We start from the raw sequence: 21,339 nt of genomic DNA, 5'->3' as shown, positions 1-21,339 counted from the left end.
TAGCCATCCTTTCTTGCTCAGGCAGAAGAAATGCCTGTTTACGCTTTATAGAAAAACATATGCCAAATAAAGGAATTAGAATATCCATATATTTCTACATTAACATTATTCGTCTAGCCTTCTTTTGTGGATAGAACTTCTCTTCAGAATGGAAAATGTCCTTAGCAAATGACAGCAATGAATACCAAAAATTTACCACTAAAGAGATAAAATTTGGTGCGTGCGTGTGTTCACAAGTTTATGTGCAAGGGAGAAAGTTACACATTTTTCACGTGTGTATGAAAAAGTTTGTGAGAGGAAAAAAAAGACTGGTTGAAAACTGAATGTCACATATTTTTTTGTGTGTGTATTTATATACATATATACACATATTTGTGTGTGTGTGTCTAAGTTTGTTTATTTTAAAATAATATCAAACTTAGGGAAAAATTACAAGCCCAATGCAAATAACTTTTCTTTCCTGGGAGTAAGGTGACACCATGTTGCCACAGCACCTGCAAATATTTTTAGTGTGTAATTCCTATAAACAAGGAAGTTCTCCTACATTACCACAGTATAAACATCAAAGTCAGGAAATTAACACTGATACATTGCTACTGTTTAATCCACAGAGCCTATCCAAGTTTCACCAATTGTCTCGAAAAAGTCCTTTAAAATAAAAGGATCCAATCTAGGATCATGTGATGCATTTAGATGCCATGACTCTTGAAACTTTCCATCTGGAACAGTTCCTTAGCGTTTCCTTGATTTTTGTGACCTAGACACTGGCCAGCTATTTTGTAGACTGTTCCTCAATTTGAGTATGTTTGATATTTCCTCAATATTAGATTGAGATTATGCAATTTTTGGCATCACATCACAGAAGAGAAGCTACGTTTTTTGTACCGTATTATATTGTATGTCCTACTACTTCACTTTATCTCATTACTGGTGATGTAACTGATCACTTGGTTAACGTTGTGTTTGTCAGGTTTCTCGCATGTAAAGTTACTCATTTTCCCTTTGTAATTTAATCACTATCTGTGTAGCGATAATTTGAAATTGTGTAAATATCTCATTCCTTACCAGACTTTTTCTCTCCCTAGTTTTAGAATCAATCGATGTTTCTTGACTGGATTACTACAGTGATGGTTGATAAATGTGATTTTCTAATTCCATTATTCATGCTGCATTTATTAGTTGTAGTCCACTGTAAGAAAAGCTTTCTCTTCTCCCCATTTATTTATTCATTTATTTATTTTTATCAGTATGGATTCCTGGATTCCCATTTTATCAAATGAGTTATAATTTGCTAATATCATTACTTATTTTAATACCCATTTTAGCCCAGATTTGGCCAATGAGAACTTGTTCGTGCTGGTTTCTGTGTATTTTTAGCATGTCCCTTATATTCACTTAGCACTTTCTTACTTTCTGGCACAAGAAGGCTTATCTTGTATTTTCTCTGCCCCAGTCCTGGAATTAATTTTTTCTCCAAGCATCTCTGCTTCCTTTTATGGAGGATGGTATTTAGAAACCAAGATCTGAGTTAGATGTGTTTATTGCTACTGGAGTGTCAATACTCCCAGTTTCTCCCAGTGGACAGTGCTAGGGAATATATACACACATATGCTTACACCTGTTTGTATTTTTATATTTATCGATGAATATTGAAAACCTTGAGTTTACACCAATATTCCAGTTCTAATCCAACACTGTGAAGTTTATTCTAGTGTTCTCCATTTTTATATGGCAATCCTATGAATAGTGAGAAACCTGGCTCTCATTATTCTAGGTATATGTGCTAATGTGATTGCTTCCATATGTAAAAACTCCCAACTCCATGCCTAGCTGCCCCCTAAGCAAATACCTTCCTTATCTTGCACAGGCTTCAACTGTGCTCCAGGCTGGCTGTCACTGTCTCTCCCTTCACAGAGTCAACCTCCTAACCCCCTTTGGGCTCTAACACCACAATACATCAAGCTGGGCCTCTGCCACACCCTCATCAATCTCTACCTCATTAGGAAGAAAGGAGGGCAGCAAGGAAAGAAAAGTAGATTTTCTTTATATGTAGAATATGTTCCACGAGCTTTTAATGAACTGTTATCCATAATTCTCAGTGTTCTCCTTTAATTTATAAGGATGGCAAATTTAGGAAGCATATGCAATCCTAACTCATGTTTTTTTGTTTGTTTGGCCACGCGGCAGGCAGGATCTTAGTTCCCCGATCAGGGAACAAACCCGTGCCCCCTGCAGTGGAAGCACGGAGTCTTAAACACTGGACCACCAGGGAAGTTCCTTAACTCATGTTAAATCATATTAATACCTTTTTCATAGTAAATTCAGTAGATATGATCTAATACAGATACATTTATTCATTCCCAGCTTCAAAGTCTTTTTTCAACTAACTTCATAAAATACTTGTGTTATCATCTTTCCTTTTGTTTTTTACTCTATCCTATTCAGTCTAGGATTTCATTCATTGTTTTCTGATACCTTTGAGTTGCTGGGCTGTTGGAAAGCCATGTGAGTTTCTAGAAGAAGTGTACTATCTGAGGAGACGGTAACATTTCCCTCAATTTCAGTAATTGTGGAAAAAGTGCCACTGTCACCCGCCCCCCCAAATCCAGTCAAAGAAGACTAATGTCTCCATCCCTTGATAAGTCAAAAGGAAGATCTAGAGATCAGCGGCATTTTGGATATGAACACATTTATTCTTTACAATTTCCTTTTTCTTGTTTTCTCCAAGCATAGGTCATCTGTTTACTTTTATTTTCCATTTTAGCATACATTAATTCCACACATAATACAAAATTTACTCATATAACTTACTAGAGAAATTTTTTAAAAATAAATATATAATTTTAAGCATTTTAATTGCATTTATAATTTTATTTTTGTCATTATATATAGTATATGTAATATACATTATATGTTTTATGTACAAATATATATGAATATCATCTATGCTACTTGATAGAAAGTCAACATAAAAAAAAAAGTGAGAAAATAGTTTAAATCATGCGTTTAAAAAAGGGGGAGATGTCATACAGAGTGAAGTAAGTCAGAAAGAGAAAAATATCGCTTATATGTGGAATCTAGAAAAATGGTACAGATGAACTTATTTGCAAAGCAGAAATAGAGATACACATGTAGAAAACAAACTTATAGATACTAAGGGGGGGGTGGGAAGAATTGGGAGATTGGGATTGACACATATACACTACTATGTATAAAATAGGTAACTAATGAGAACCTACTGTATAGCACAGGGAACTCTACTCAGTGCTCTGTGGTGACCTAAATGGGAAGGTAATCCATGAAAGCGGGCATATATATATATATCTGATTCACTTTGCTGTCAGCAGAAACTAACACAACATTGTAAAGCAACTATATTCCAATAAAAATTTTTTTAAAAAATAAATAAATATAAAAATAAAAAAGGGAGAGAGTTTAAGAGAAACTTGAAGAAACCAGAGAAGAATGGACCTGAGGACAGTTTCTGAGTAAGTGTAGAGAAAGGGCAGAAGAAAAAGCAAAGTAAATGCAGGTAGTCACGAATGGAGGGAGAAAACCAGATTAGTGTAGAAGCAGGGATATCAAAGGAAGAGAGACCCTCAAAAACTTGCAGTCGGTGACAGTGTAGACAGTCATATGGTGACTTGTTGCAGTTGGAAATTAGGTAATAGTTGGAGGCCAGTGGGAATGCAAATTCAAAACTAAATTCTGGGAGGTGAGGTCAAGATGGGAAAAATAAAAAATCTAGTCCAGGTACTCCTTAAGTTTCAGTTAACAGTTCAAACACTACCTCATACAGGAAGCCTCACCTGTGCCCCCTGCTGGCAGTCACTTTTTTAGCACCCTGCACCCTTCCTACCAAATCTTCTATTAGACCTTTATTTTATATATTACTTAATTCTGATTTGCATCTCTGTATATGGCAAGGATCACATCTTTACTCATAAAGCACCTAACACAGTGCTTGGCATATTACAGATGCTCAGTAAATAAATTTTAGCATGAAAGCAATAGGTGAATAGTTTGAGAGAGCAACATGATTATGTATTCAACTATAATGGAATAAACCAGAAAAAGACTTGGTTAACTTTTCCCACCGAGATCGTCAAGATAATATAAAAGGAGAATGGATGAAAAAAGTTTCCAAGTCAAACAATAAAATTAAACAAACAAAAATTGAGATGCCCAAATATTCAGGTTATAGTAAATGTTAAACTGGAGTGGTGCAGAGAAATGAATAAGAGACAACACCATGGAATCGGATTACATTGGTTTAAGTTCAAGCTACACATTAGATTTGTGATCTTGTGGTATAACTTGTGTAAACCTCAGCTTTTTCATTTTTAAAATGAAGATTTTCATAATTTAATGCCTAGGTTGTCATTAGGTTTTGATATATACAAAACTTGTATATATAGTTAATGCAACAAATATTAGGTATTATTATGCCTACCCCAATTTTCTAGTCTCTGTTCTTTATTTGGTATAAAAATGATTGAATTTAATGAAATAAAAGAAAAATTCAAAATAATATTGATAACTAGTATACAAAAGTTTTCATGTTTTGGACATCTTAGTAAGAGAGTTGTGAGCTTCTAGAAGGAAAGAACACTGTCTTGTTCTCCACTTTATCACCTGTATCTGGTGCACACTATGCACTACATATGGAATTTTGTCACCAAATAGACAATAAACGTGAAAATATTCATCCTTCCTTTACTTCTTGTCTCTCTTCTGTAAGTGTGCTTTCATAGGTCGAAAAAAATTAAACCAGAATCAAGAGTGCAGTCCCTGATGAAAAACTGAGATAAGTATGATATTAAGAGTATCAGGGACTTAAAACCAAAGTCCTGAAACAAGCCAGTTATGAGGTGATTGGTAAGTCTGCACTCTAGACATTGCCTGACAAAACTAGTTCTGACCTGTTAGACAATATAGTGCAATTACGTTATCTGCCATCTAACCCTCACGGTCTCTTTTGATTATTATAGATAGCTCGGGCGTCATTTTAAAATTGAAAAGCAAATTGATTTTGTTTTTCTGCACTGCCATCACCAAAAAGCAGTCTGCATGCCTTTCATTAGTAGAACTATGTATATAATTTACACATAAAGCTATCATAGACTTATCGTCCTAGACAGTATGCCTGGGGATAATGTGGAAATTATGCTCTTTTGTGTAACTGGGAAGGTCTCCAAGCTGAGTGCCATTTCTTGGAACAGCAGAATTCTTTTCTCACATGAGCTACATGACAGAGGAGTGTTATACAGCTCACCCATGGATGCTGGCAGCCAAGTGACACCCAAACAGAGTTCTGATTCTGCATTATGTAATTGGAAATCCCTGCAGTGCAATAGCTTTTCAATGTGCACAGTGATCTAAATTAATGTCTCACTTCTACTCAGGGAGAACTAGGCTGCCAATGATTTCATTTTTTTTTCCTTTTAGTTGAGGGATACAATTTATCTTAGAGAAAATTGTAATAGATGTCTCTGCATGTCTTTTTTGCGAAATGAAGATGTGTGTCGTGCTGTCCTTTTTGTTTTCCTGCTTAATCCTTCAAGATGTGCGAGCTTAATACATTTCAGTGTTTGTAAGTGGTTGTATGTGTGTGTGTTTCTGCATTCATTCAGTTGCTATGAGGTACTAGGAAGGTGCCTTGGCCATTGTACATATCACTTTTACATACAAAGCGTCGTTGCTTAGTGGCCAAAATATGAGAAGTACTCTTCCTAAGGTAGCAGCTATTCTGGCAGATTCCAAAGATAATGACATTGGTTATTTTAGAATTACTATCGGATCTGTTGCCCATGACTTTCTTCCTTTCTTGGATGTGTTTGCCTTTTTGCAACTTGAATTGGAAAGTGTTGCTGCTCTTTGACCTAATTTTTAATAAATGATTGTTTACTTATGACATTTTCGTAATAAAAATGTGTTTCAGTGGAAATTATTTCCTTTGGTTCATTTTTGGTGTCGCATGCTTTATAGTAAAACTAGACAAAGGCTTTCACCTAGAGGAATACAATACTGATTATTTAGAAATTGGCATTTTGATCCCTCATTGAATTCAAATGTGTGTGGAAACCCTTTACTTACCATTAACCATTACTTGGATTCTCTAGAACATTCCAAAAGGAAAACATTTTTACTTGAAAAATGTGCCTGGGCAGTGAAAGAAAAGAATGTATGTTTTATGGAAAACCAAGCTCTTCCTCTATCACTTGCAAACATTTCTAGCTCAACTGCCTTAATCTATGCTTCCACATTATCTTTCTGGAACCCTGGCAACAGTCTCCGAACTAGTTTCTCCACAAGTACTCAGACCCCCTCTAAACTCTTCTTTACACACAGAATTCACATTGGATCGTATCAACCCCTTCCTCTCCTCAAAACCAACGGCATACCCAGGCTTAAAATTCTTCAATGGTTTTCCTTTGTTCTTAGAATAAGAAAACAAACTCTTATCGTGGCGTACAGGGCTTGGCTGACTCTCCAGCCTCACGTCATTCACTCCCTGCTTCTCTTTCTCTGAGCTCCCATCTCATTTGCCTTCCTTCAGGCCCCCAAAGGGGCCAAGTTCCCTACCACCCACACATAGATCCTTGTACTAGGACACAGTAGCTCATGCTTTTTATCCTGTTAACTCCACTCAGTCTTCTGATAGCAACTCAATTATCACTTCCTCAGGGAAGCTTTCCCTCACCAACACAATTTGTTCATTTCTTTTTAATATTATACTCCCATAAGCACTGGCTTTTCCTCCTTTTTGGCACTTTTTACATTGCGATTTTACATTCCTTGTGTGTAATAATTTTGATTAATATTTATCTTCCTTAAAACATGAAGGCAGAGATTGTAGCTCTTTTTTGCTTGACCTTGTATCCCACCACCAAATACAGTGCCTGGTATATGATAGGGTTTCCATAAATACTTTTTTCTTTCTTTTTTAATGAATGAATGAAGAAATGAAGCCACACAGCAAGAATTTGGAATAAACCTTTACTACGTTTGTTGTGATTGTTTAAGACTAGAAAATATGTCCTTTAAGCTGTTAAAGTGTATTAGAGCTTTTTTTTTTTGGTGAGATGATTTTGGTTATCAAGTTAACCAGCTGCATTTGAAAGCAAGGATCACTTAGATTTCACATGTCTGAAATGCCCATGTGAGGAAATATAAAATACTGTAACAACAAACACGTATTGAGCTCTTACTATGTGTCAGACAGTGTGCTAAGCTCTAAACCTGTGATAACTCATTTCTATCCACAAGTCTTCTGAGGCATTGATACTTCCACTGTCTTGCTTTTTGTAAGTGAAGAAACTGAAATACGTTAAGTAACTGACCCGAGGTCGCAGATTTAGTAGGTGGATCTGAGAGGTTTGTAGGATTCTAGAACCCAGCTCTTCTATTGCCTTATTTAAAATAACATTATTAACATCTTTGTGTTTTGTCTGTCAAGTAGGAGATGAACATTCTGTGTTTTGCCAGATAAGTAGGAGTAGATGAACACTTATCTTTAAGAATAAGTGCAGATTTTCTGCTTTCCCTCCAATATAAGTATCATCTGTATTATATTTTCAAAACATAAATAAAAATTAAAATGATAACCTATTTTCCTCTTTCTGCTCAAAAACTTCGAGGGATTGTTTGAATCTGTACACTGGAATTTTAATGCTGTTTATAACCAGGTTCAGGTGTTAGTTATGATAACATGATACCTTCCATTTGTATCTCATTTTACAGTTTATTAGGTACTTCTGTTTACGTGCTGAATTTAAATCTCTCAAATATCCCATAAGACAGGAATTAAGATCTCCATTTTAAAGATATGAAGGTGGGAGGTAGAGCTCTCAAACATACAGTGGATGGCTAGATCAGGGCTAGACTCCAGATCTTCTGTCCCCAAGACCAGCTACATGGGCTTTGTTATCAGAGGGCCTCTCAATTACCCCAACATCACAGGATAATCTGCTTCTGGGGTACATATCTCCATAGACAGGCTCTGAGCGCTATTCAACGTATGCTGAAATATTTTGTCACCATGTGTTCTCTTTTGTTTAATCTCTACTATGAATTTTAAGTGAAATTCATTAAATGTGGTTTGTTGTATGGAAAAGAGAATCTAAAGCTTTGGTTTTCTTTTTCTGATTAAAGAAGTATATCTGTCAAGCTATATACACACACCTATATTTACTTCATGTATACCTTATATATGTGTTAGTAATATTTTATAAGACTGCAAAAGAAGTATGATTAACAACATTTTCTTCACAGCTCATTAGTATCCTGATTTCTAGTAAAAATGGTCTCAAACTGAGCTTAATGCTGCTCTTTTCTTATTGTTAGCTGCTGGGAATAACAATAAGTACAAAATACTTAAAGAGATGTTAAAACAATTAAAGTGGCATTTTTATGATAGGTTATAATATTAAGGCACAAATGATGGAGTTTTTAATGCAATAATTATTGCCTTTTTTTATTTTCTGAAGATCTATTTTCTAAAAGCTTTCTTTTCAATCTTGCTCTGTTTACACCAAACCATTAAAACTTTTTTCAGTGTAAAATTAGCACAGGAAATGAATGACAACAGGGTAGCCTGCCTGACCTCCAGACTGCCACTGTTTTTACTTTTAAGGCCTGAGAGCAAGTGTGCATTGAAATTCTACCAGCATTTACCAGAGCACAGTGGAAATAAAAACAGAAAACGTCTCTTCAAGATTTTTTTTTTCTTATTTGAATAGTCCAAAGTAGAGTATGATTTAGACTCCCCATCAAGTTTTGACTCTTTTCTGTAGTGGGTTATATCGACATGCTGCCACATTGCCTCCCATTGTGGCTAGGAAGATGGGAATCATATGGGTGGGCAAAAGTAGGATAAAGAAACAACTCACTATTTTTTCATTAAAGCATTCCTAGATATAAACCAAGAAGGTCAGCCAGGGGTTGTATCAGTAGTTACATTTGGTTATCTAAAGTCAAAATTACAGAACACAGTGTTCTGAAGTTCTGAGTCAAAAGCTCAAATGTTGCAATCAGTGTTAGCTTCGTTTTGCAAAATACAGCAGTTCCTTTTTAAAGGTTTTGACCTTTATAGAGAATTTCAGCAAAGACCTAGAAAACAGCATGTTGCTGGATTTCTCCCTCAGCATAGCAGTAAACTTTATTAAGTATTTATACGTCTCACTTTCCACAATTGTGTAAAACCTTTGCTCTTTGGGGAAGGAGAAAACCCAGACACTGAGAAGGCACAGGGTACGTAATAGCAGTGAACATGAACTCAGAAAGACCTTGGATAGAGTCCTGGTCCTGCCACCTACTAGCCTTGAAGCAGGCTCCTCACCCACTAAGTGACAGGAAAGTATAGCTAATGACCACTGCCCTACCTACTTCCCAGAGTCATGATGGGCCCCCAAGGTTCTGCAAGTGATGATTCTGTGAAGCTTTATGCCAAGTGGTATCTCCATCATTTTTATCCTTTACACAAGGACTGACGAATTAACAATTCTTTTATCTTCTTTCCTAATACCAGAGTCAATGATACCCCGGTCACAAAGTGAATGGCTCAGGAAGTGTAGGTCTGGAAGAACCAGATAACTGCAGAGAAGCAGGTCAGATCAGCAAGGTTGTGATGGTATTTGTGTACTTCATTAGCTGTTTTTGTTTTTATTCTCCGCCCTTCATAGTGCTTTAAATGGCAGGGCTTTTGAGAATGGGTATCCCAATTATACTACCGAGGGTCAAGGTTAAGCTTTATATAGGATGGTGGCAATTGGTTTTTGGCCATGGGTAGTTTCCTCATTATCTCCTTTAGGAACTGTCAAGAGTGTTTATGATTTTGCTGATAATGGCGTGGATACCCAAGTGCCCTGTGGTGGTTTGATTCTGCCATGTTGCTATCATTATAACATAAAATAAGGTGTGTTTTTCAACTTCTTTTTTTTTGCTGTACGCGGGCCTCTCACTGTTGTGGCCTTTCCTGTTGCGGAGAGCAGGCTCAGCGGCCATGGCTCACAGGCCCAGCCGCTCCGCGGCATGTGGGATCTTCCCAGACCGGGGCACGAACCCGTGTCCCCTGCATCGGCAGGCAGACTCCCAAACACTGCTCCACCAGGGAAGCCCTCAATTTCTTTTAAATTAGAAGCCAGTGTCACTGTGCGTGGTAACGGTGGTGGAATAAACCAGTAACAAGAGGCATCTAATTTTTGTGCCCTTTTTCTCTTAAAGCTCACTTGGCTTCACGGCTAAGAATACACTTGGCCTAGCTCACACTCCCTTATCTGCTCCACACAGGGATCAAGACTCCTTTCTTTTTATAACTTGACATAATTATTGAGTAGATAATACATTCAAATGACTCAAAAAAACAAAGTGTACAAATATACATGAAAAGTCTTCCTTGCTTCCCTGCCCACGTCTAATTTGCATACATCCTTCTCTACCACAACCATAAACAAAGTAACCCTGCTATAGATTTCTTGTGTTTATTTACAGAGATATTTTTTAAATAGCTGTAACCCAATATAAATATACATTATTTGTCTTTCTTAAAAAACAAGCGAGTGTCTTAGAGTAACATACGTGGTTTTACACCTTGATTATTTTTACTTAATAACTTAACCATTCTTTTTAGGCAGTACTCGCCCATGTAATTGTATGTATAAAATTATCCCTTTGAGAGGTTGGTTCTCAGGATATACTTCTGTAGCTGTTTGTAGTTTTTCTCAATGAACTGGGGAAAAAGCAAGGTAACCGGTTCTTCCAGAAGTTGAGCAAAAAAGTGAAAAGAGATGTTATTATGTTTATGTTTTGAGGATGGGTCCTTCCAGTACATGCTGTTTGAAGCTTGTGGGCATCCTGTTAAATGTCCTTCTTGTTTTCTAAAGAAAATAATATGTATGAATATATTTATATCTCCTCCAACTCATCAAGATGTTGGTGTAATGACCTGACATTTAAAGAATATCACAAAGATCTGGTTAGATTTGCCTTTCAAAGATATCTAAGAAAAATCCTGGGCAAATTGGTGTTCATCATAGAGCTTAAATACCTAGGCATCGCCTGCCTTTCTCTGTTCTCTGTATTTGTATGTTGTTTTGGAGAAAGGTCATAAGGTTTTTCTTCGTTGGTCCTAACATATCCAGCACATGTTTTCAGCAAAGTTCAGCATAGTGTTCTTTCAGTAGAGGCAAAAAATAAAAGTTTAAACACAATTGATAAAATTCAGAATTTATAATCCTAAGTAAAAGTATATTATTTATAGAATTATTTAATATTTCTTAAATATTTATCCATTAAAATAATCACATACTGATCATGAATACTGTTTCAGATGGTTTTTAGTTATGTAAATTATTTCTCTCCTGACTGTGTAATTACATGATGGACTGGTTTCTAGAGTATCATATACTTAATGTGAGTTTCTAAAAAGTGCTTTAATCATATAATTGCTAGCTTATCAAGTAGAAAATATGGGTCTGAGAACACTATCATTATGTCATTATTCTCCACAAAAGACTGTGAAACACACTGAAGAGGCCATTATGAAGCAAATAACAGTTTTCTATGGTGTCTAAATTTGCAAGGATTTAAAACAACAGAAAAAAAGGAACAGCAAAGAAAATGCCTAAAGGTAAAGTGTTTAAAATCTAGCCAGGCAATTTATCTTGTGTCTCTATCTCTGAAAATCATTCCAGACAAAGGAAGTGAATAGGTAAGAGTAGAACAGTAAAGCTGGTAGATTATCCAACTCAATGAGTGGCACTAATATTTAATAATTGATTCACTAAATTCCATGTAGAAAGCTGAAAGGAAATAAACTTGAGACTCACTATTTGCCCGAAGGTCTAGTTTCACTGTTCTTGCGCTTGTTATTATTGAGTATTCCAAGTTCAAATGTGATTGCAAGAGATAATAGTTTAAATTCACTTGGTCTTGAGCCAGTAGGAGACGGGCGTATTATCTGGAATGATAAATCTAGTTTTATAGTTTCCAAAGATTAAAAAGAATTTTTTTTGACTCAGTGGGTATCATAAGTCAGAAAATCTATTTTCAACAAAGTCTAGTAAAGTCCAAGGTAAAACTGCTCCATCTCTGGGTTTAGTGTGAGAAGACAAGACTCCTAAAATCCTCTCTTTCTGTCAATATATATTTGTTATATACATATTTCTCCCCTCCCCCATTTAAATGGTTACACCCACAGCTCTGAGCAGGAGGGAAACCAAAACCAGGATGTAGATTTATAGATAAATGGGAAGGGTTGAAGGTGTTCCTATCTTGTGGCCTCAAGATTAAGTAATTGTTTACTCAGTTATTGTTTAATCTGCTATTGAACCTAGCTCATGATGAATATATCCAGATAATTTGTATTTTCATGCAATAAAAGCATTTTTTTTCCTCCAATAAAGTAGTGATTTTAAAAATAATAGGTTGTTAAATCACTGCTAAACTTTGCTATTTAATCATTTGATTTACTTCCACCTATTAAAAAGAAACTAAAACCAACATTCTAAGAAAATGATGACTTTTTCAAGATGTTACTTTGTTACTGAGTCCAAGCTCATCACGCGACAGGCCAATAAATCAAGAGACAAGTTGTTGGGGCAAGGAATGATGACTTTATTTGGAAAGTCTGCAGACCAAGAAGATGGTGGACTTTTGTCCCAAAGAACCATCTTGCCCAAATTAGAATTCAGGCATCTTTTATACTAAAAGGGGAAGGAGTAAAGTCAAACATTTCCTAGTTCCAGTCATCCTCCAGAGGGGATGTGTTAATTGCTTCCTCTTCCACACAGGTGGACCTAGTCAGGATATTTCCTGTGAGCTAAGCAAAGGTATTTTACCTTAATGCTCATTACCTGGGAGGCAGGGTTCCCAGAGATGGGCATTATGTATAGTTTAAGCTTAAAGGCAACATCCCTTTAGTGATTACCTTTTAATAGAATACAAAGGTTCTTCCCTGCTACAAGTTTGCTGAAATAAGTGAAAACTGATGCATTTCTGATTATTCAGGTCTGTCAAGAAAACCTGGAACTTGAGGGAGGTCTGTTGGTTGGTGACTTCTATGACTCAGACTGGGAGTAGTGTGGAGTAGGCTTCAGAGTCTGGGCTAATGGGTCACAATGTGTGGCTTCAAATTCTAGCTCTGCCACTTACCTCTCTGTGACTTTGGTTAACTTACTTAGCTTCTCTGTACTTCAATTTCCCTATCTGTAAAACGGAGATGGAGAAATTAGGTACTTCATAGAAGATTAAAGGCCATTTTGTGTGCAAAGTGCTTAGAAGTCAGTGGGGCATGTGGTCCACACTCTTTAAATGTTAGTTCTTGGCTTATGTCCCAGTAATCCCTCCTGTTCCCTCTATCTGTGGCTTTCCCTCTTCCTCCTACACCTTCACGAGTCTATGATATCCCCTTTCATAAAAATAGTTGGTATTTAAAACAGCTTTTTAAACACTGTGTTTAAAAAGTGTCTCTGGGCTTCCCTGGTGGCGCAGCGGTTGAGAATCTGCCTGCTAATGCAGGGGACATAGGTTCGAGCCCTGGTCTGGGAGGATCCCACATGCCGCGGAGCAACTAGGCCCGTGAGCCACAACTACTTAGCCTGTGCGTCTGGAGCCTGTGCTCCACAACAAGAGAGGCCGCGATAGTGAGAGGCCCGTGCACTGTAATGAAGAGTGGCCCCCGCTTGCCACAACTAGAGAAAGCCTTCCCAGAGAAACGAAGACCCAACACAGCAAAAGTAAATTAAAAAAAAAAACCCTCCTACCCCCAACATCTTCTTAAAAAAAAAAAAAGTGTCTCTGCCACTTAATAGCTGAGCAATCTTGAGAAGGTTCTTTAATTTCCGAGCCTAATTTTTCTTATTTGTAGGAATCTGTTTTCTTGTGAGGCTCAAATGACATGTTAAATGTGAAAATACTTTAAAAACTTCAGATTATTAGAGAGTATAGCTTGAAGTGCGAGCTATAGAAAGGCAAAGATTGTGTCCTTATTTCTATCTTTTTTTGAACAGAAGTTATTTTTTTCTATTTGAATAGATCTTTAGTTTGGAAAACTGAAAAATACAGAAAAGCAGAAAGAAGAAAAAAATTTATATTTCTTCCACTCAAATATTGTTGACATTTTAATATAGTTCTGTTTATTTTCCATACATTATATTATTTAAGTTATACTGTGGAAATATAATTTGGTATTGATCATGTCTTACTTTAATTAAAAAAAATTTTTTATTGAAGTGTAGTTGATTTACAATCTTGTCTTAGTTTAAGTGTTTCAGGTATATGTATATATATATTTTTTATATATATATTCTTTTTCAGATTCTTTTCCCATATAGTTTACTATAAAATATTGAGTATATGATTATGGTTCCCTGTGCTATACAGTAAGTCCTTGTTGTTTATCTGTTTTATATATAGTAGTGGGTATATGTTACTCCCAAATTCCTAATTTATCCCTTCCCCCCAACCTTTCCCCTTTGGTAACTGTAAGTTTGTTTTCTATGTCTGTGATATCATATGATATTTGTCTTTCTCTGTCTGACTCACTTCACTTAGTATGATAATTTTTGTATATTGATAGCATACCAACATTGAAATGTAATACGAAGCCATTATTCTTTAAGTCACTATTGTCAACTTCTCTTTATATATTATATACACATGCGTATATATGTACAATACAGTTGTTTTCCGTCTTGATTTGTGTGTTTTGTTTGCCTTGCAGTGGATATATGCATAGCCTTTATTTTGCACTTTTGGATATGTTGTAGAGGTTTACTCTTAGATACTAAAAATTATCATAAGAACAGCCATCTTTATCTTTAATTCTGTCTCGAAATCAGGTACCTTTTACTCAGCTGCATTATAAACAATCAAAATGTTCTACTCTTAGGTATATTTGTCTTTATACCTTAATTGTAGCAAAGTTGGAAGGAAAAAAATATGAAAATTTAAAGTTGAGGGCAGGAACTTGACAAAACCCTCAGCCTTAAGAATCAGAAATTTGAATCCCTTCTCCGTGGACTAACATAATCGGAACCCAATAGTCAGTAAAGCTAAGTTATAGATTGATGGTCATTTTCAATCTGCAGATGATCAAAATAGGTGTAAATGTACATACACTGAAATAATCTTAAGTTAGTTAAATCATAGCTTATTAAAACATCATAGCATTTACAGTTATTTAAGGACAATTTTTTTAAAAACATAAGTTGTGTAATTTTTGTCAACCACTTTACTCATTATTAACTAACCATATAATATGATTGGAGAACTTAGAGAAAAGGAAAAATAGAAAACAGACAATGAGTAAAGGTGCAAAACAAATACAATTAAAAAAAACCCCTCACAGATTAAAAGAGATGCTCAGGTAAAAGGACAGCTATGAGACTAGAGTTGAGGCAAACAGCATCCATGGACATGCACGTTGGCAAAGCTGAATCAGACATTAAATTTGGATGGTTCAGCTGAGCTTACTTTCAATACATATGTTTAATTGTTCCCATCCAGGAAATATTTACTGAGTGTCTACTATGTGCTAGACCATCTGCTAAGACATTGGGATTTAAGATTAAAAGAATTGATAAAGTCTCTGTCCTCCAGATCACAGTGTAATGGTGAAGACAGATATATACACAGATAATTTAAAATGCCACATGGCAAAAGCAGTGATGGTATTAGGCCCCCGTTATTATAACATCTAGGAGAAAGAACATGTAGCCTCTCCTGATTGGGTAGGGGAGTACAGTTTCAGGGAAGGGAGAGGTGACATTGAATTGTATGGCTATGAGGAGTTACGCATGGTAGAGGGTAGAAGACATATAAACCAAGCCCTGGAAGTGACAAAGTGCCTGATGTGCTAGTTCTGTGCTGTCAGTGCATAATCAGTGAGGCTGGGAGACTGGATAGCTAGGCAAGGGCTAGATCATGAAAGAGCATGGTGGCTATATGAAGACGCTTGGGCTTTACTCTGAAGTGGAAGGGGGAATCATTTGAGACTTTTTAACCTTCAACTTACACTTTAGATAGGTTATCCTGCTTTCTCTGTGGAGGATGAGTTGAGGGAAATGACAGACGCATAAAGCAGAGAGAACATTTATGTTCTATGACATTTTAGAACTGCTTCATAGAAGATCTTCAGAAAATTAACAAAAAAGACTAAAAATAACTGTGGTTTTTGTGTGACAATTTTGCTCTTCTCTGTGGACAGAGAAGCCTATGGAGGGAAAGCACAGGGCATAGATGGATTGCTGGGGAAGAAAAACAATGAGATTTTCCTACCAGCCTCTACTGCAATCAGGGGAAAATGGAAGTTGTGCTCCTTGGAGACCATATAGGTGAAAACTGCTTAACAGTTATCACTGGAGAATGGCTTTCTTAGAAGCAAAATTTTGATTTGGGGAACTTATTTAGAAGTCTCTAGTTTAATCAGTTTGGCAATCCAGTTTTTACTTTTTATCAGATTTCATTTATATTTCCAATATCTGTATTGAAGAACTAGAAAGGATAAATGTATGGAGTGGTAAAATTATGATAGAAGAGTCTAAGATAATAAACAATTTTTTCACTGACCATAAAGGATTTTAAGCTTAAAAAAAGATGATAGCCCCCCAAATTAAGTAATTGCATAAGAGCAAGTATGAATTTTGTTAATAATGTACAATGTTTTTCATTATGAACAAACCAATATATAGAGAGCCCTAAATCAGATGAAATGTCTTTTACAATACTGCAGCTTTCTCATTACCCATTTCAGTGGCAGTCTCAAAATATTCTCTAAGTCTCATTCTCTCCCCCAACACTCCTCTGGTTTTATGCTGGCACAAAAAGCCTCCACGTATGTTGGAGAAGGTGGTTTACAAGTGGTTGGGATTGGCTTTAGAAAAGAAGGGGATAATTAGGGATAAACAATTATTTACCACATACAGCTCTACGCTAGTGTCCATTGTGGGTTAGTGGTGACATTGCTTTATTGACTTTTTTTTTTTTTTTGCGGTATGCGGGCCTCTCACTGCTGTGGCCTCTCCCGTTGCAGAGCACAGGCTCTGGACTCCCAGGCTCAGCGGCCATGGCTCACGGGCCCAGCTGCTCCGCGGCCTGTGGGATCCTCCCGGACCGGGGCACGAACCCGCGTCCCCTGCATCGGCAGGCGGACTCTCAAGCACTGCGCCACCAGGGAAGCCCTTATTGACTATTTTAATTAGTATTGGAGTAAAGAAGCCAGAGTGAAATGTCAAATTTCCTTATGATACAGCCTTTTCTGGCCAGTGAAATCTCAGAGAGAAGAAGAAACTGCAGGCTCTGCAAGTGAGCAGAAAACAAGACAGTAACTTTGATACAGACAAGTGTAAGACAGTCTTTACGGAAAATAATTAGAACTTTATGAACTAATGGACATCTTGTAGATGATTTTTTTGTCAATGTCAGCTTGATATTCTTTCATGGCCAAATCATGGAAATTATCATAAATGCCCTTTGAAACCAACCAAAGTATTATAAGAAAGCTGTTTTAAAAACAGAATTTTAAAACCTATATTATTAGCTATTACTTTGGATGTTTTGCATCAAGAAAGCCAATGAATTGCAGAGAATGAGGGGTCACTTATAGCTCCAAGCAGGAAGCGTGAAAACATATAAAAAGTTAGTAAATATTTGAGGCTGAGGTGGTCCAAACTGAAACTATACATGTTGTCAAAATGTTTAGATAAACTTATAATGATAGATTCTGGTTAGATTCTAGAAGGAATCCAGGACAGCAAAACCTTCCTGTACAATGGACGTAGGCATGAGCTTGGGAGTCAGAATGAATTGTTTGGGCAAGTTACTTGAGTTAGAATCTCCTTTTTGTAAATGAAAATAATAAATAGCACCTACCTCAAAGAGTGAAGATTTAATAAAGTAATACGTGTCAAGCTGACATTGGTGAGTTGAATTTAACCCAGTCCTTAGCACATAGGAAGTACTTTGTAGGATGGTTATTATGCCATTATTATTATTACGTTATTCTTATGTAACGTACCCCTGTGCAACTGATTGTGACAGGTGTCTGAGCTAAAGGGGACACAGGTCTGATTTTACAAACCATTTCTTAGGTACAATCTTGTACGAGCCAGGGTAGACTAACTGCTGTTATGACTTACTCTGAAATCTCAGTGGCTTAATACAGCAAAACGTTTACTGCTCAAGTTACAGTCCTGTGTGGATTGGCAGGGTCTGGGTGGGAGCGGGAGCTCTAGTTCGTGTAGTTACTCAAGGACATGATTCCCTTTGTCTAGTGGCTCCACTATGCCCAAGGGATTTGAGTCCCTCCCTCTGTCCTTGGCACTGGACCAGCTGATGAGGGAAGAAAGAAAATTGGAAAGGTTTATGGGCCAGCCCTGCAAGCTCTGTATATTAATCTGCCCACAGTTCATCATCTGGAACTTAAATACATGGCCCACTCTAACTGCATTGGAGGTCTGGAATTGTTGTCTAGCTGTGGGACCAGAAAGAAAAGGAAATATCTGTCACAGATCTCTTCCTGAGCTTTCATCTACATGTCAACCAGAATAGAAAGTGGAAATAAGAAATTCCTAGTGTATCACACCATACTCAGAATATGAAACAAAGGGTTAATCAACTATATTAGATAATCAGTCATTCTAATTATTAATCCTTGCTTTCAATAATAACATTTAATACATTTTTCAGTTTACAAAATACAGTCATATCCCTTAAGTAGGCAGGGCGGCATAGTGAAAAGAGCATGGTCTTTGCGATAAGACAGGCTTGGATTTAACCCGAGGCTCCCACACTTGCAACGTACGTCAGCTGAGGCTAGTTAGTTACCTCTTTATGCCTTCATTTTTCAACTGAAAAGTGAAATAAAGAATCCTTTCCTTGAGGATTAAATAATTACAATGAGCAAAGCATCTGTCTTAGTAGCTACTCTTTCTTCTTTTCTGACAGTGAATATCATTTGACTGACTTATTTGACACTTTAGAGGTATTATTAGCTCCAGGAAACTAAGACTCAGGTAAACAATTTGTTCAAATTCAGCTAGAAATAAACCTACTTTTTCTAATTCCAAATCCCATGATCATTATTTTCCCAATAAAATACATCAGAAATGTTTCAATTAACATAGCACAAAAGAACTTCAAAGGCAAGCACCTAAAATATATATGGAAATATATATAATTGTGGCTTACTTAAAAGATTACAAGGTAAATCCATACTAAAGAAAATAAAATCCTCAAAAATTTCAAATATTTATCTATCATCTTAAATTCTGTGCCCCACATTCCTTCCAGATTATAAACTATGTCTTCCCACTTAGACATAATTTCTATCTCTTGGGAATAAAGTGTGTAGTGTTACTCTTTGTGTGATTCTTTATGGTTCAACTGTATGTCAGACAAACAGCAGAGTTCTAAGATACCAAAACTGCCTAGGTGGAAACTTTAAACTGCCCTTAACAAGTAACCCAGTATAGACATGTATTGTATAACCTTTTAAGGATTACTATTATTCTTTACCACTATGGAAATTACTTTGTTTCTGGGTAGACAGTATCTTTAAGGCCCCAGGACCCTTACTTAGTCTGGTTGGTGAGAGTTCTTTTAGGAATCACAGTTGTAAACATGGACTTAATTAATTTTACACCCTGTTTTTCACTTTTTTCCCCACAAGCATTTTAAGTTATATTCACACCTATTAGTAAGCTAATGACTGCATATCTTTTCATGCTTGCCCTTGTATTTTTTTGTGTACATTTTTCTCACCCACTTCTAACTTGGCTTCACACTTTTATACTAGAGCTCATTAGTTTCACTTCCTTTCTACTTGGCCTGTATCACTCTCTGCTTATGCTTGGTGAAATAGCCTGCTTTGCCAAAACGCGATGCAGAAAACAATATTTCTATTTGAAATCGTTGCCAAAAATACCATACTATTAACAAATTAAGGAATAAAAACAATATGATCATCTCAATAGATGCAGAAAAAGCTTTTGACAAAATTCAACACCCATTTATGATAAAAACTCTCCAGAAAATGGGCATAGAGGGAACCTACCTCAACATAATAAAGGCCATATACCCAAAACTACAGCAACATCATACTCAATGGTGGAAAACTGAAAGCATTTCCACTAGGATCAGGAACAAGACAAGGATGTCCACTCTCACTGCTATTATTCAACATAGTTTTGGAAGTCCTAGCCTCGGTGATCAGAGAAGAAAAAGAAATAAAAGGAATACAAATTGGAAAAGAAGAAGTAAAACTGTCACTGTTTGCAGATGACATCATACTATACATAGAGAATCCTAAAGATGCCACAGAAAACTACTAGAGCTAATCAATGAATTTGGTAAGGTTGCAGGATACAAAATTAATGCACAGAAATCTCTTGCATTTCTGTATACTAATGATGAAAAATCTGAAAGAGAAATTAAGGAAACACTTCCATTTACCATTGCAACAAAAAGAATAAAATACCTAGGAATAAACCTGCCTAAGGAGGCAAAAGACTTGTACTCAGAAAACTCTAAAACACTGATGAAAGAAATCAAAGATGACATAAACAGATGGAGAAATATAACATGTTCTTGGATTGGAAGAATCAACATAGTGAAAATGACTATAATACACAAAGCAATCTACAGATTCAATGCAATCCCTATCAAACTACCAATGGCATTCTTCACAGAATTAGAACAAAAAATCTTACAATTCGTATGGGAATACAAAGGACCCTGAATAGCATAAGCAATCCTGAGAAAGAAAAACAGAGTTGGAGGAATCAGGTTCCCCAACTTCAAACTATACCACAAAGCTACAGTAATCAAGACAGTATGGTACTGGCACAAAAACAGAAATATAGATTAATGGTACAGGATAGAATGTCCAGAGATAAACCCATGTGCATATGGGCACCTAATTTACGACAGAGGAGGCAAGAACATACAATGGAGAAAAGACAGTCTCTTCAATAAGTGGTGCTGGGAAAACTGGATAGCTACATGTAAAAGAATGAAATTAGAACACTCCCTAACACCATACACAAAAATAAACTCCAGATGGATTAAAGACTTAAATGTAAGACCAGACACTATAAAACTTTTAGAGGAAAACATAGGAAAAACACTCTTTGACATAAACCACAGCAAGATCTTTTTGACCCACCTCCTAAAGTAACAGAAATAAAAACAAAAATAAACAAATGGTGCTTAATTAAACTTAAAAGCTTTTGCACAGCAAAGGAAACCATAAACAAGATGAAAAGACAGCCCTCAGAATGGGAGAAAATATTTGCAAATGAAACAACAGACAAAGGATTAGTCTCCAAAATATACAAACAG

This window comes from Delphinapterus leucas, chromosome 8 (genome assembly GCF_059928025.1).
Source record: "Delphinapterus leucas isolate spDelLeu-1000000601 "Yukka" chromosome 8, BTC_Dleu_Yukka2, whole genome shotgun sequence".
NCBI lineage: Eukaryota > Metazoa > Chordata > Mammalia > Artiodactyla > Monodontidae > Delphinapterus > Delphinapterus leucas.
Note: the sequence above shows the minus strand (reverse complement) of the source record.